The 14,468-nt window shown below is 40.1% G+C and overlaps 1 protein-coding gene across 1 annotated transcript in view; it reads right to left on the bottom strand.

Moving 5' to 3' along the window:
- The window catches only part of KCNT2 (potassium sodium-activated channel subfamily T member 2), a 1,660,679-nt gene that overhangs the window by 1,000,377 nt on the left and 645,834 nt on the right, over nt 1-14,468 (bottom strand). The window lies entirely within an intron of this gene.

Here is a 14,468-nt window from a genome sequence, read left to right as displayed (position 1 = left end):
TTAAAACTCTCCCTTTGAAATCCAGAAAGCCATTTTAGCTTATCCACGCATCAGGGGAGTAACACAGGCACCTGCAGCACCTAAGGTGCAGGGTAGCATAAATACTTCAGGGGGAGTCCGACCCTTCAGGGGGCTGTTTCAGCCAATAGCCTAATAATATTGGTAAGATATTGGAGACTAGAGCCCCATATCACTTTCTGAAGGTGGGTTCATCATTTTGAGTTACAGCACAGGGCTAGTTTTTTCAGAGCATTGTATTGTATATATGTTAGACGGATGTTCTCAGAGCTGCTTTCTCAATTCCAAGCACAAGCACCCTGTAGGTAAATTACAATTGTTGTTTTTAGATATGACTATTGATGAATTCTTGAACATAATACAGTATTCTGGATGCTTTCTGCAAATTCTTCATTTACATGTTCTGTTCTTCTTGTGCTTGATAGGTTTATATAGTTCAGCCAACACGTTCCACCCTAGCATAACAATGAGCCTAAGGCTTTCTCAAAGCTGAAAGTTAGACATCAGTTTGAGGTCTAATACATATTCTAAGGAATGTTTTGATGATGTACTTGTACAACATAATCTACACAATATCTGTATGTGGTGACAGCTTCAAAAACCGAGTGCTAATAAATGTTCTTATGTAGAATGGCTTTGTGTTTTTATCAGTACATGATGTGCTATCATTTTGCTATGACTGTGTTCTAGAGGTTTTGGTGTGTCAGTAATTGGGACAGGGAAAATTCTGGCTATAAAATTTCTGGTCAAATAAATTTTTTTCTGTAGCCAAATCTATATATTTTTACATTTTACATATATCCTGTAATAGAGAGAGCAGGTAGAGAGAGTTAAGCATAAATAGTTATGTCTGGAATTAAATATTTACAATATACTCACTCTGTGTGTGCTAAGCGGGTTTTACTTTGAAAGAAAGCCTTCATCCATGATATTGCTTACTGATAGGTATGAGAGGTGTCAAAGTGCCAAGTTTTTTTAGTGCTCAAATGTCTGTTCTTCAGGAACATGTTTCTTCCATATGCAGTCTATTGTGGACCAATGTGTTTACTTGTGCTTTTAATCATAATGTTCAACACGGGTCATGTATTCCCTCTGTGTGTGTTGTGTGATGGGACCCACTGATATGTCGCCATCTTGAAGTCTATATTTTTTTTGAATATGTTGGAGAATATATGCTGCATCATCGGGGTGAGTCAATAGCATTTTCCATGTCCACAGTAGGAAGAAGAGATTCCACCACTATCTTGGCTAACTTATTCTTTCCAGGCCTACTCTCAACTTATAAAACCAATGGTGTGCATCTCCAGTACAATCCATTCACCCACTCAGTGACATCCTGCCACAAAGCCTGCTTCTCTGCTTCACTGAGAGTTTGTGAGGGCAGATCATGCAGGTGTACATAGCAGTCAACTGTAAAATTGATCACAATGCCTGCCTACTTCTTAGCAAAGTTCCTCTTTCTCTTGAGGTGGATGGTCTGCTGGTTGAGGTATATGGGAGGATTTTTGACTTCCATTCCAAAAATGCAGTCCGAAGATAAAATGTTTGACAGGCGTGAACCTGTTCCCTGCACCCATCCTGTGTTCCACCGTGGTCGACCTTAACGTTTACTCTTGTCACAATCAAGTGCAACCAGATGACTGCGGTTGGCACTTACACTTTTTTACACAATTTTGAACATATTTTACAAATCCATTACTCCGGTTCTACTTATTGGGTTTCTCTCGTTTTGGGATTTTCTTCTGTTTTGTTTTGACTTTATTACTGTTTTAGTACTGCATAGATAACTGACACTTTCTCTCTAAATTCAGCCTGGCTACTCTGTGTGATAGCTACCAGGGGGTTGAGCCCAGGTTTATTTAGTGAGCTTAGTTGTTTACCCTGACAGGCCTTGTGGTTATTATTTGAGGTGGGCACTCACCACCCCTCAATTAATACCCCGATATCATCCAAGACACTTCTTCATTCAGTCAATGAGGAGAGAGGCTCAGGTATCTATTTAATAGGTCAAGTCAGTATGGTGATCATGATAAATGTAGTGAGTCAAATGAAGATTTGTCAGGTGCAAAAAGCACTAGCCCAGTTTATGTCAGAACTCTGAGTTATAAAGTATCCAAGAGGTCCATCAAAGGCCAGTTAAATAAAAAAGGCTAATAAGGGTCTGATCAATATTGCTCTTTTATAAGAACAGATTCAGAAATTGGGAGTTGATAAACGTGCACCAATCCCACAGTTTTTGTATATCCAAAATAGGTAAAAGCAAAGACTCTAAAGTTTTGGTCTCAGTTTGTCTAAAGAGAAGTTGTTTGCAATACCAGAATACCTGTTATTACTTGTTCAAACATTTAGCAAATACTGCGGATCCTGGCATCAATACAATCATTTAATGAGGGAAGCACACAATGTTACACTGTGAAATGTAAATTTCATTAGGATCCCAAAACGCCACTTTACAAGATGAGGGTGGAAGTAGAGCAGGATTGGAAGGAGTAAGTGTATTGAAACAGACACTGGACTCAATGTCCAGATAATGAGTGACTTGTGAGGATGCATTTTAAGTAATATCGAGCAATGATATAGTTTAAGATAAACATGCAGAAATAATGAGCAACCTTTAATGAAAATGAAACACATTTAATTGTAGAAAATGCACTAAGAAAACTCGTACTAGGCATCAAATAGCTAAAGCAACATTGCCTGAAAGCTGACTGACTGGATCTGCTGAAACACACATAAAGGGGTCGATTCCGATCCGGTAAAATCACCATCCATACGATTCGTATTTGAGCCGTTTCCGTACGACTCGTACACACACCATACGACTCGGCAAGTACGATCCAGACTGGGTGATCAGGACGCGATTCGTACGGGCCACGTCAGGTAAGGGCGATTCGTACGGAAAAGCGCACATTCACATACACACCGTACGGCTCGTACACCCCATGATCGTAGGGGTACGGCTCGTACACCCCATGATTGTAGGGGTACGGCTCGTACACCCCATGATCGTAGGGGTACGGCTCGTACACCTACGATCATGGGGTGTACAAGCCGTACCCCATGATTGTAGGTGTACGAGCCGTACCCCTACGATCATGGGGTGTACGAGCCGAACCCCTACGATCATGGGGAGTACGCACCGTACCTGGGTTGGGCCGTTCCGTACCTGTTTTGGGGTGAACTCTGCTTCTACAGGAGTTTTCAGCTTCCGTAGAAAAAGGGTCGTACGGAGCGTACCCAACACGAACCGGGTTGGAAAAAGCAGCCGCGAACCATACAGACATCGCATACAGCGGGGTCCGAGGGCGAATCGTACGGGGATTCGATTCGTACGGTCTCTGTACGATTCGTACGGAGTACAGCTCCTGGTACGAATTGTACTTCGTCGTACGTACGGGACGTTTACAGGTACGATTCGTATGGGGAAAAAACGCTCTGAGCGCTTTTTACCGGATCGGAATCGACCCCAAAATGTTTAATTCTTGCCCTTTCATGAACATGATTTTTAATAAATAATAGTTACATAAATGTTTTCATCTAAACTCTACATAATGTTTCTTCTTTAAGAAAGACAACTGTTAACACATCATTAGAAATTGTTGTTAAATGAAGCATTTGAGAACACCTCATACAAAATGCAGCATTTATCCTAAACGTGACCTCTTTTAACATATTTGTTTTATTCCTATGGATGGTGTAGATCAATGCTAGCAAAACTTACAAATTTATATTTAGAAGGTTAAGCATATAGATTAACATTTTCGAAAGCAGTCTTCAATGAAAACATTTTCCACTTGAACTTAAAATTGTTACAACAAAGTTGCAAAGCTAACATTGCTATCTGTGGGCTATTATAGTCCTGTGAGAAGTGGAGTGAACATGTTTCCAGGAGAGCACTGAACGCCAATTGCACAAGAGAGGAAAAGATGCAACATGAAGAAAGCAACATTGTTTTTGACTGTTTATTATAGTGCATGTTTCTAGAGTACCTTACCATTCTTTTTACCACATCTTTTTATCCCATTTCTGATTCTACTGCTGCTGCCGATCCTATCCATATCCCTTGATTCTTATTCTATGTTGCTCTGAGACTCTACTGAGTTTCTTGAACCTCTCTTTATCGAAAGTTCTGCCTTGATTAATTTTTGAATTATTGATTTGCTTTATATGTTGAAACTTTGTGCTTAAACTCGCACTCTCTCTTTAACTGGAACTCTTTATGGGTTCGGCTGACACAATTTCTCTCCTGATTCCTAGAAGAGGGTTTATTTTCTTCCTGGAGTACGCTTAATGCTTTTATTGCAATGTATTTATTTCCTGTTGATTGTTTATTGATTATGGATTTCTAATAAGATTCAAATGACTAAAATGTATGGATTTGAATGTGACCTAATAAAGATTACTTACTAAATGAATAATAATAAAACCCTTATCCCATACCAAACTTTCATTATTGACTGAAAATAGAATTGTGATTGTGATTATAATTTATGTGATGTATTTCTCCCGATCTTCTCTAAAACAATGACAAAGGTACACCGACCTGGAGAACACAACGGAGATCAGCCCATGTGATGGTAAACAGTTTTTATTTAAACTGATTCCTGCTCCAGGACTTGGTATTTGAGTAAAATAGATATGTCACTTTGTTCAATGTTATCATAAAAGGTAAATCTAGGCCACAAAATAATGAGTTAACCAACATATTGTTGAGCAAATTAGGACATTAGAGTAGTTATACCAGATTTGCTTTTCCACTTACGAGTGACACAGGTGAGCTTGGCTCAATGCAGTAATGCGGAATGTCAAAACAAGGTTATACAATTCATAGTTAAAGTAGAGTTATTGCTTTTGTGTTACAAACAATTCCTATAATGGGATCAGGGGCACCTTGGTAACAGAAACAAACCAATTTCATAATTCAAAGTATCATAGACACATTGTACTAAGTGGAATAGACACTTTTCACTAAAAGCACTCATATATTTTTCAGCACATCTAAAATAACTTCAAAGGATAGCAAACAACAGCATGAAGGCATGTTGTGAACAACGAAAATAAAATGAGCATTTCCAACATGGTTAGATGTCATCTAAAACCTAATACCCTAAAACCTACTTCTTTGCACTACACTAGGAGTGCCTGGAGAGAAGAACAACTTACAGTCTAAAGGTTCTTAGGGAGAAGCAACACACTGCATATATTGTTGACAGCAAGTGCTGCCATTATCAGCAGAGACCTTAAGGCAGTGTTTCATGTGAAGGGAAAACACGCTGCAGTAGTGGCCTTCTTCCGGGACTCAGCTTTATGAGGTTCAGGTGACATGTTGTGTGTGAGACTGTCTGTAGTAGAAATCATGTGAAAATCTGGGCGCTGTACCTCTCGTGACAAGTGGTCAAGTGGCAGCCCTTATATACTAAATCTTATCAGAGATTGGAATTTCTAACATTAGTTTAGGAATGTCTGACATAGATTATTTGCATCAAGGTGTACATCCTAGACGTTTACTTATGAACATGTAAGCTGAAAGGACGCCAAATCAGACTACTCTATTTTGGCTATACGTCTGTATTTTTTCTTATTTGACCTTGACTTGGTGATAAGTAGGCTGATGTTGCATCAGGTGTTATATCTATGCCATTAGTAAAATGATTTAAAATGTCATGGCTCTTAGAAAGATACGGTCAGATGACATCTGCACCAGTGGCAGACATGATAATGATTCTACATTCTCCCGTTACCTAAAACGGTGCTGGGGCCTAAATGGAGTCAGACCTTATGGGCTTGACGTCAATCTAAAGGAATAAGTGAAGACATACTGTTACCAAGAGAATGATTTCACTTCCATTGCCCTCTACTTTGTCCTCACTAGATGAAGCAGTGTTTAGTAGGGAAAATTATAGTTTAATGCAAAGTATGTCTGTGGGTGTCCTATCAGTACAGTTACATGATTTTCAGCCTATTATCAATGCTATATTAGCCTCACCTATATTTGGATTGATTCAGAAAATCCTGGGATCAATGTTAACTCTCCTTGTGAATTGTAGGGGGATGTCTGATCATGAAGGAGATATATTATCTCAGATTCTACAAATGTTAGTCAATAGAAATAAGTTGGTTCTAAGTAGAGTAGTGGAACTGTGATACTGCCTAATACAAAGATAATTCATAAGCACTGTTAAATGATCTAACCAAAAATACAAATGAGCAACTTACTACTACATAGTACTCTAGAAAGACCCTGGACCAAGACTGCAAATGTAGTGGAAGCAAATGCTGAGCAAACGAGTGAAGAGGCTTGGATTTGGATCTAGCCGGAAGAAACTTGAAGGGTATTAGATTAGGAATGTAAAATTGGATCCACTGATTGATATGACTTAGTTCATACCTGAATTCAGAGTAAAAATAAGAGCAAGAATGAAAAGGAAAGCTCGAGGCTAATAAAGCTGTCAAATTTCAATGTAAAATTAAGCTGAAGGAAAATTTAAGGATTACAAAAAAAGGAAAAGTGAAATCACATTTGGAGTGTGGATTATTCAATATCTTGTTATGACCAAGTAGGGGACAATAAAAATGAATCCTTGTGTTCCTCTGTTTACTCCATCAAAAACCGTCATGTTGAAAAGTGATGGGACTTTCTTCTAAAATGGAAGGAATACAATGAAATTAATATTCACCCGCATTTAGTGGACTAAGGGGTCACACAAAAAAACACCAGCTCCAGAGAAGTCATTGGACCTTTTTCTGGGCATGTCAGTAAAGTGAAATGTGATGGTGGTTTAAAGTAGATATTCCAAAGTAAAGTAAATCAGGAAGACATAGGTTAAAACACAATTAGTGTCTTTATTTAGATTGGAAAAAACACCAACCTTTGTGCCCACAATGTCAGAAAAATTCCAAGATAATGATGGTGAATGAGCAGTCTTCGAAGGGAATTTTGAAAATAAAGGCAGAGATAGCTCCGTGCGTAGTAGTAAAACATCAGATACCCCAATCATCGCAATTAGTTCTGTCAGTATTAGACTTCTTACCTTATGGCTGAAGAAAGAGTGTTCAAACAGAGGAGAAGAGGTGAGATATAATACTCCATCTGACCCACTGGTCAAACAATCCAAAGGCTTTACTATTTAAAGATAGTATTTTGGACAGTGATGATTGCACTACCTCTCCTTGAAGAATACTTCTACATTTGATACTACCACTGAGGGCAGTAAAGCTGGCGATTTATTTAGTATATTTCACTAGGAATGCTGCTGAGATGTAGTCTTTAATAAAAAAATAGCTAATTTTTATTCTGAAAATATAACTGCGGCAAAAGTTCATTTAGTAAATGATATTCGTAAAATGTATAGATATCTTCACAGTACAAAAGTGTCTCAATAAGAGAAAACAAGTGGTGCATAGGGGAGACAAAGGCAGGTGTGAAATCAAAGACGAAAAGCAAATCAGAGTGTGACTTTTGTATATTAAAACAATGAATCTGCAGGAAAAGCCGCAGAGGAGATCATAGTAACAAAAGAGTGTGGCAAAAGAGAAAAACTCTTGATACTCCAGAGGTGGAACATGTAATGGTTGATGGTGTAAAGTGGGCATAGTTGACAGGGGCCATAGAACCAACTACAAAAGGAGGGCTGCTCCAGTGATCCTAGTGCTGGCTATCTGAATATAGGTAACCGGAAGGTAGACAATGCCTGAAGTGTTTGAAGATGAAATAAGAAAGCAAGATTTCGAAAAGATTTTCTTTAAGAAACATGACACATTACTGAAAATAACAGTAGTAACTCTGAGCCTAATTTTTGGTGGACGGCCCTTTCACTGCCAGGGCAATGGAGTAAATAACGTTGTTTTCCAGATGGAGGTGCCACCTGTAAAATATTTAAATGTTCAATGGCCTAGTGGAAACATCAACATTTGGGCAATTTAAATTTCACCTAGAGGGCTGTTTCTCCACTAGGGTGACAGATTAAATTACTCAGTCGCCCTGGCAGAAGTGCCACCCATCAAATTTAGACATGACTGCTAAGCTGGTGGTCATTTCCAAGGCAAAATCAGGAACCGCTGTCACAGTGGTTTCTGTCAATGCTTTTCACAGTTTGGTGCAGATCTCCATCAGCATGACAAAGCCTTGAATTAAATTGGTTTCTTTTTTTATTTTCAAAAAGTAAATCTGTAAGAAAGGTTTTCTTTTTGAAAACTAAAAAGATAATGCCCCCCTTGCCATTAGAGTCATCTTCCATGGCGAGGGGAGCATTTTTTGTGTTTTCCCTTCCCTTACCGCCAGAGTTTGCCTGTCCGTGACTGACAGTAAAAAAATTGCTATATATCCACCCATTCCAATTGGGCAGACAGTCATATAAGCAAACCTCCGATGTCCCTTACTTTGTCTGGCCATCAGAGAAGTTTAGCTATGGCAAAGACAGAGTAGTTGCTGTTGTAGCAATCCTATTGTCCCCTCACATATAAATCAGCTTGCTTTTTCAAACTTTTTGTTGTGGACAAGAAGAAAGAAATAGTAAATGGGAAAAATACAGTTAACAAAGATGATTATGTTAAACATATATATGCCAATGTGGCAAGGTAATGGTTGATATTGATTCCAGAGGGTTTTAAACCTGTGACTGTAAAGAACTGGAAGTATTACAACAGATTGTGCATTTTTTTTAAATTAAGAAAAAGAGAAAAAATGTTGGAGATCCCTGAAAAAGCTTTGAATTGAACTGTGGCAAATGGTACACTAACGAGAGACCAACAATGAAGGATCTGAGAAGAGGAGATATACTTCTTTCCTTGAATATGACGGCAAACAGCCTATTTGTCTCAATTTCCTTATTCTTGGGGTGACCCGAAAAAACTCTATGTGTAGATCTCCATTCATGCCTAGAAACATACCAGGAGAAGACTGAATTCATTTATGTGCACTGCCTAGCATTAAGCAGGATTTGTGGCATTGACACAGTGCCTTAAAGAGGCATAATTTTTGTATAGGAAGACTGTGATTTTTGTAAATGAACTGAGACTCTCATCTGAGCACCAAGATAAACCTAGTCACGGTTTTTTCCAATAGCTGTAGCCTGTGCATTAGGCATTTGGGAGCCCCAATCAAAAGTGTGTTGCATTAGGACAGTCAGTTTATAATCAGAGAATGTACCATGTGCTTTCTGGGCGAGTGAGGAATGAAAGATGAGATTTTCTTGATTACATGCAGTAGCCTAAATCCATTCGTATAGAAGGTTTTCATGTGATCTTCAAGGCTGAGATTCTTGTCAATGTGAATCCCAGATTACGCGCTGGAGCAACAGGGATGGAAGAACTTTCAGACTTGCTGGCCAACATTCTGACAACCAGGCTAACTCAGGTGCAAAATCCACCACCTCAGTCTTTCTACCATGTAGAACAAGAAAATGCACCTCTATCCATTTGACCACCTCATGTAGGCAGTTCCTGAAATTAGGTGTAGGAAGAGATGCCAAATGCACTAAACAAATATGTATTATCTATACTGGGATTATCATTGCAATAATAATAAGAGCTCACCAATACAGATTGCAAATACAAGTTACACCGCTAACGTTGTTCGTGAGACATCACTAAACAATTACTCTGAAACTTCCAATGTGCCTTTCATGGTTTTATGCAGCCTTGTTGTGAAGGCATTTGGTACCTCCTGCATACCTACTATGGGTCTGATGTTCTCAGTATGGATTCCTGACATACAGAACAACCCCATCGTCCAGCCTCTCTCCCTCCATAATTGAGAAAAGCATGCATAGAAGTATTTGTCATATGCAGGGCAGCTCCTTCATTATGTCAGAGGAGCATGGCACCCCTGCTGAAAGCCAGCAGAGGCAAAGGATGAAATGAAATCATAATAAAGCATTTTTATTATCACTTTTTTCTCATTCTGCAGGGTGTGAGCGGAGGGAGGAGCATGGCCATCCATACTGCGCTACAGCTGCAGCGCCAGGGAGGAGGGGGAAGTGGTGGGCATGGCTGAGTGCGCATGACGGTGTGGTTCTGTAATTCTCAAACCTGACTGCATTTTAGTTTTTGCCCTCACGTAGGCCAGTGAAGTAGGCCCAAAACAAGTGACCTTGCCTTCTGAGTTCGTGCATATATTAATTTGGGTTTCTCTGACTCTGAATGAACTGCAGAGAGAGTAACCCTTTTCACCTGAAACTGACCTTTTGCAAAACCTGTTTCACTAGCTGATCGTTGTCTGAGTTTTTCAATCACTGTTCAGGACCTCGTTAACCTTTAGTTTTCCTTGCGCATATCTTATCTAAAACAAATATCTAAATGGTTTCTTTTCTTAAGACTTTCTTTCCTGAAACATGGGTTTTTACCATGTGTCGTGACTGCCCTCTGGTGTTACTTTTTATGTAGGCCTCAGAAGTTAGCCTGTGAGCAAAGCAGTCTGACCTATTTTGAATCATATATATATACATTAACCAAGCATTTCTTCGTGCACTGGAGTTAATTTCAGAAGCTGGCCTTTCACCTAGGAATTGACCCTGCCAAGCCAATTTCCCTGCAAGATCGTTATTTGCTTTTCCAATCACTATTCAAGACATTTGTTAACTTTTAAGTTTCTTTACGTCTCTGTTAATCTTGCACATTATCTGAAACTACTTTTCTTTATTGTTCCTTCATTTCATGGGTTACGCTTTCAATTAAGGGTTTGTGCGGGCCTTCCAGATTATTATTTTAGATATGCCTAAATATTAACTTGTGGGTTGGGACACTGTAAAATGAGCTTTACTGTATGATGCTATGTATTTTCTATTGGTTGAATTTTGGTGCAGGGGCGTGCATTTTAAATGTACCTTTTTGTGTATAAATAGGGATGTCTCGCCTTAGTAAAATTGAGCAGTTTCTTGAGTTGTACACCGTGTTGTGTTACTGGGATTTCTGCTACTAGCTGCAGCTAATAAATTTGATCTCTGACGCCACCTAGAAGTATTCCGTGTCTCTGTATACCAAGGCAAGGGAACCTAGAGGACTTTGGGCATGTCCCTGACGCCGCTGGGTACTTGAAAACCCGGTTCTTCAGTTGGCGCGACCAACGCGGGCCGACTTCAGTGGTACCGGTCCAAGCCCGAAGATTGGCGAGGAGCCACGTAAGGAAATTCTGGAGGTGGGCCCCCACTTCATCGACCCCTGCATGTCGATGTGGACCAAAGGACTTTTCTGCGAGGCTTCCCGCTTTCCAACGGCTGCGAAGGACTGCTGCCCTGACTGTCGCCTTGTCTTGGACCCTCCGATTGATGTTTGTAAAGCGAGACGGTAGACGGTCTTCTGGTGGCGTGACAGATATTTAGTTAAGTATAAGTGGGTCGCTCCCACGACTTTGTTTGGTTCCTTGGTTTTGATTTGGTTGCTGCAGTACCCAAAGCCGAAGGGCTTGTATATTTACGAGAGTATCATTTTTTTTATTCCCTTTGAAGTTTGAAACCAGACTAGTGAGCAAGATGCCTGGTCTTGGTAAATTTGGTAATTCGTTTGTTTGTGGTAGTAACAGGGATTCCCGATTGGAGGATTCATGTCCGATACCTCCGGTTGGAACTCCGACTTATGAACTTTACTCAAAACACGGAGTAGGCCCTATTACTTATAATGAAGTATGGGTCCGCTACACTAAAAAAGATGGTGTTTTGCAATGGCCCCCATATGGTAGTTTTGAAACAGAGATTTTAGATAATTTAGAAGTTAAGCTATTTAGGAAGAAAGCCCGGCTGGCAATGTTTGACTCTTTCCGCCTTTGGCGTAAGGAAGCCAAACAGAGAGAAATTAAGCAAGCAAAGAGAGATAGGAAAGATAAAAATATGTCAGTACTACAAGCTGCTAGACAGTTTAAGGAAGATGGAGAAGAGCGTGCGAGTGAAGTCTTAGATAGACAGCGTTGCATGGCTATAGATAAATTCTATCCGGCCTTGCCGTCTTCTCCTCCGAAAGTGATGGAAGACCCTGAAAAAGATCCTTTGATTTCTCATTTACTGAGATTGCCTCCTCCTTATGTGCTACTGCGCCTCTATTACCCCCGGTTGTTCCACCCTTTGTTGTTCAACCTCCTGCTGTTGTTCAGCCACCCGGTGCTTCACAGATGGTTTTGCCTACTCCTGCGCAACCCATTCTAGGATCGCCAGCCTTGCTATCAGCTTTGCCTCAAACTCCTTTGCCTTCTGCTTCTGCATCTTCGATTTCTACTGTTCTTGTTCGTATCACCATTCTAGCGCCTGGTAGTCCATGGCATTAATTTTTGGTGCTGCCTCAGCCTTGTATATCTTGGGCAGCGTCAAAAAGCTATGGGTGTTACAGTGGAATTCCCACAGCAACACCCATTGCACGTCTCTCTGCCGCAGAGGACAGCGTCGGAAAGGGGCATATATACAAAGTGGTGTTAAACCGTGCTGAGTGGCTTAGTGCCACCTTGTAAATATGGGATATGGCGCTACGCCGCCAGACCATCAATAAAATTGATGTTCCGGTGGCGATAGGGGCTTGGACATATGCCCCAACATTTTTTGCATGTTTCTGAAATAGTATATGCATTGGAGGCTTGCAGTAAGTGAACAAACTGGCTACTAGATTAGATGGACGGTCAGTATATCTGTAATATGTTATACAGCCCCTTCCTATTTATATACAATCTTTTGTCATTTGGTACTACTGTAAATCACGCTGTTATTTTTTACTAAATCATGATTGTAATAATGACATGTTTTAGTCTCAGGTGCTCCACCTCGCAGAGCTTTTTTATGTGCCTTTGTGTTTAATGATGCAACGAAAGATGATTTTAATTTACATAGATCTGGGTCAAGACTGATTTGCATATGACTGGGTCCAACCTGAGGTGGCATGGTATGAAAAATAGCATGGACTGGTAATACCCAATGGCTGAGATTAATTCAAGCATTCCATTCATCACTTTTTTGTATTCTTTCAAATGAAGTCTGAGCAGATTTAATTCTAAAAGTTGGGAAGGGGTCATGGCGCAGTATGGCATGTGCAAATATTATGCTTGTTGACTGGTATTACTGTGAAGTATTGGGGCGCTTCTGTTTTAAAAAGGGAGACATTTGGGAATTTTTTAGAATCAAAGGTGTGGGGAAGGTTTTGATTAAAACCTACTGGGAAGTGCAGGGGTTCTTTATAAGTTTAGGCAAGGCTGGGCATCACCAGCTCACCCCTACTACCCTCTGCGCCTGAAACACAGTTAGGATTAAAAGGTCCCTTTACTTAAGGTGCCAATAATCCTTTTGCCGTTTGTTCCCAGGCACGGCTAATTATACACAAACGGCTCAATGAGAACATTTGCCATTGTTTAAGTGAAAGCGCTTTTGTTTTGTTATGGCACAGAAGATGAGATGGTTACTTGGAGGGGAGGAAGAATTGCCATAAAAAAACTAAGTGAATGCCTTTGGCCAGTACAAACACGCATTCAATTTAAAACACTCTGCTTTACTCACATAGCCTGTCATGACTCAGGACTGGTCTATATTGAAAATAGGCTGAGTCATTACATACCTCCTTCCTCTTACCTCTCTCTCTGGACCTTCCACAAGTAAGAGGTAGAAGAATGTGAGGGCGCCCCTTTTTGTTCCGAACTAAACAAAACTATTGCACTGAGGAAAGTGAAAACAGAGCCAATTCCCCCACCCCTTGCCAAGCTGAATAGTAAAAAAATAATAATTGTGAGTGGGCTGGGCCCACACAGTACAGGGTCCTGTTCCACTGTTCCTTTCCGACCACTAATAGCTGCGCACCTGATTTTGACTGTTCATTTTACCTCCTCGTTCCTTTGATTGTCATAAAACGGATTTATTTGAGTTAAACACGGGAAAGTAATGCACTGTGACATAACATCAAAAGCCTGATAGACACGTGAGACATTGTGACCTCTTCTCGGGGACAGAGCTGAAGAGATAAGAATAAAGAGCAAAGACTTTAGCTACTGGAATGGCGGCTGGAGAAGTGCCACTGTGAGCTGTGTGCTTCAGCCTGCCAAGCATTTGTTAAACACATTCTTTTAACCCACACAAATAATTCATCATCAAGCCAAGCACCACTGATGCAACAAGATCTTGCAATTAATAGATGCTGAAGAAGTAATGCTCGGTGAATGCTTAGGGTGCACTAATTAGTGAGAAACCTTGTCTCTTGCTTGTCTTTCAAAGAGAAAGTGGCATAGAATATATAATGAGATTCAGGCAATCACAACCTCTCTAAGTATGCACTGTGTCACAGTATGGAACACATGTATGAAGCAGTGACATATTCATAGTCAGGTGCCAGCGAGTTACTAAATATCTCCAGAGTGCACGCCCTGACATGAACTTGCCAATTAAAAAACTGTGCATATGCATATTTTGAAAATGTTTAACTTTGCTATGGAAAATATGTATTAAAAAAAATGGTCATCTTGAGTTAGAGCAGGTAGTCACTCTGAAATG

Source organism: Lissotriton helveticus, chromosome 1_1 (genome assembly GCF_964261635.1).
Source record: "Lissotriton helveticus chromosome 1_1, aLisHel1.1, whole genome shotgun sequence".
NCBI classification, from domain to species: domain Eukaryota; kingdom Metazoa; phylum Chordata; class Amphibia; order Caudata; family Salamandridae; genus Lissotriton; species Lissotriton helveticus.
This window is presented reverse-complemented; position numbering and strand designations above follow the sequence as displayed.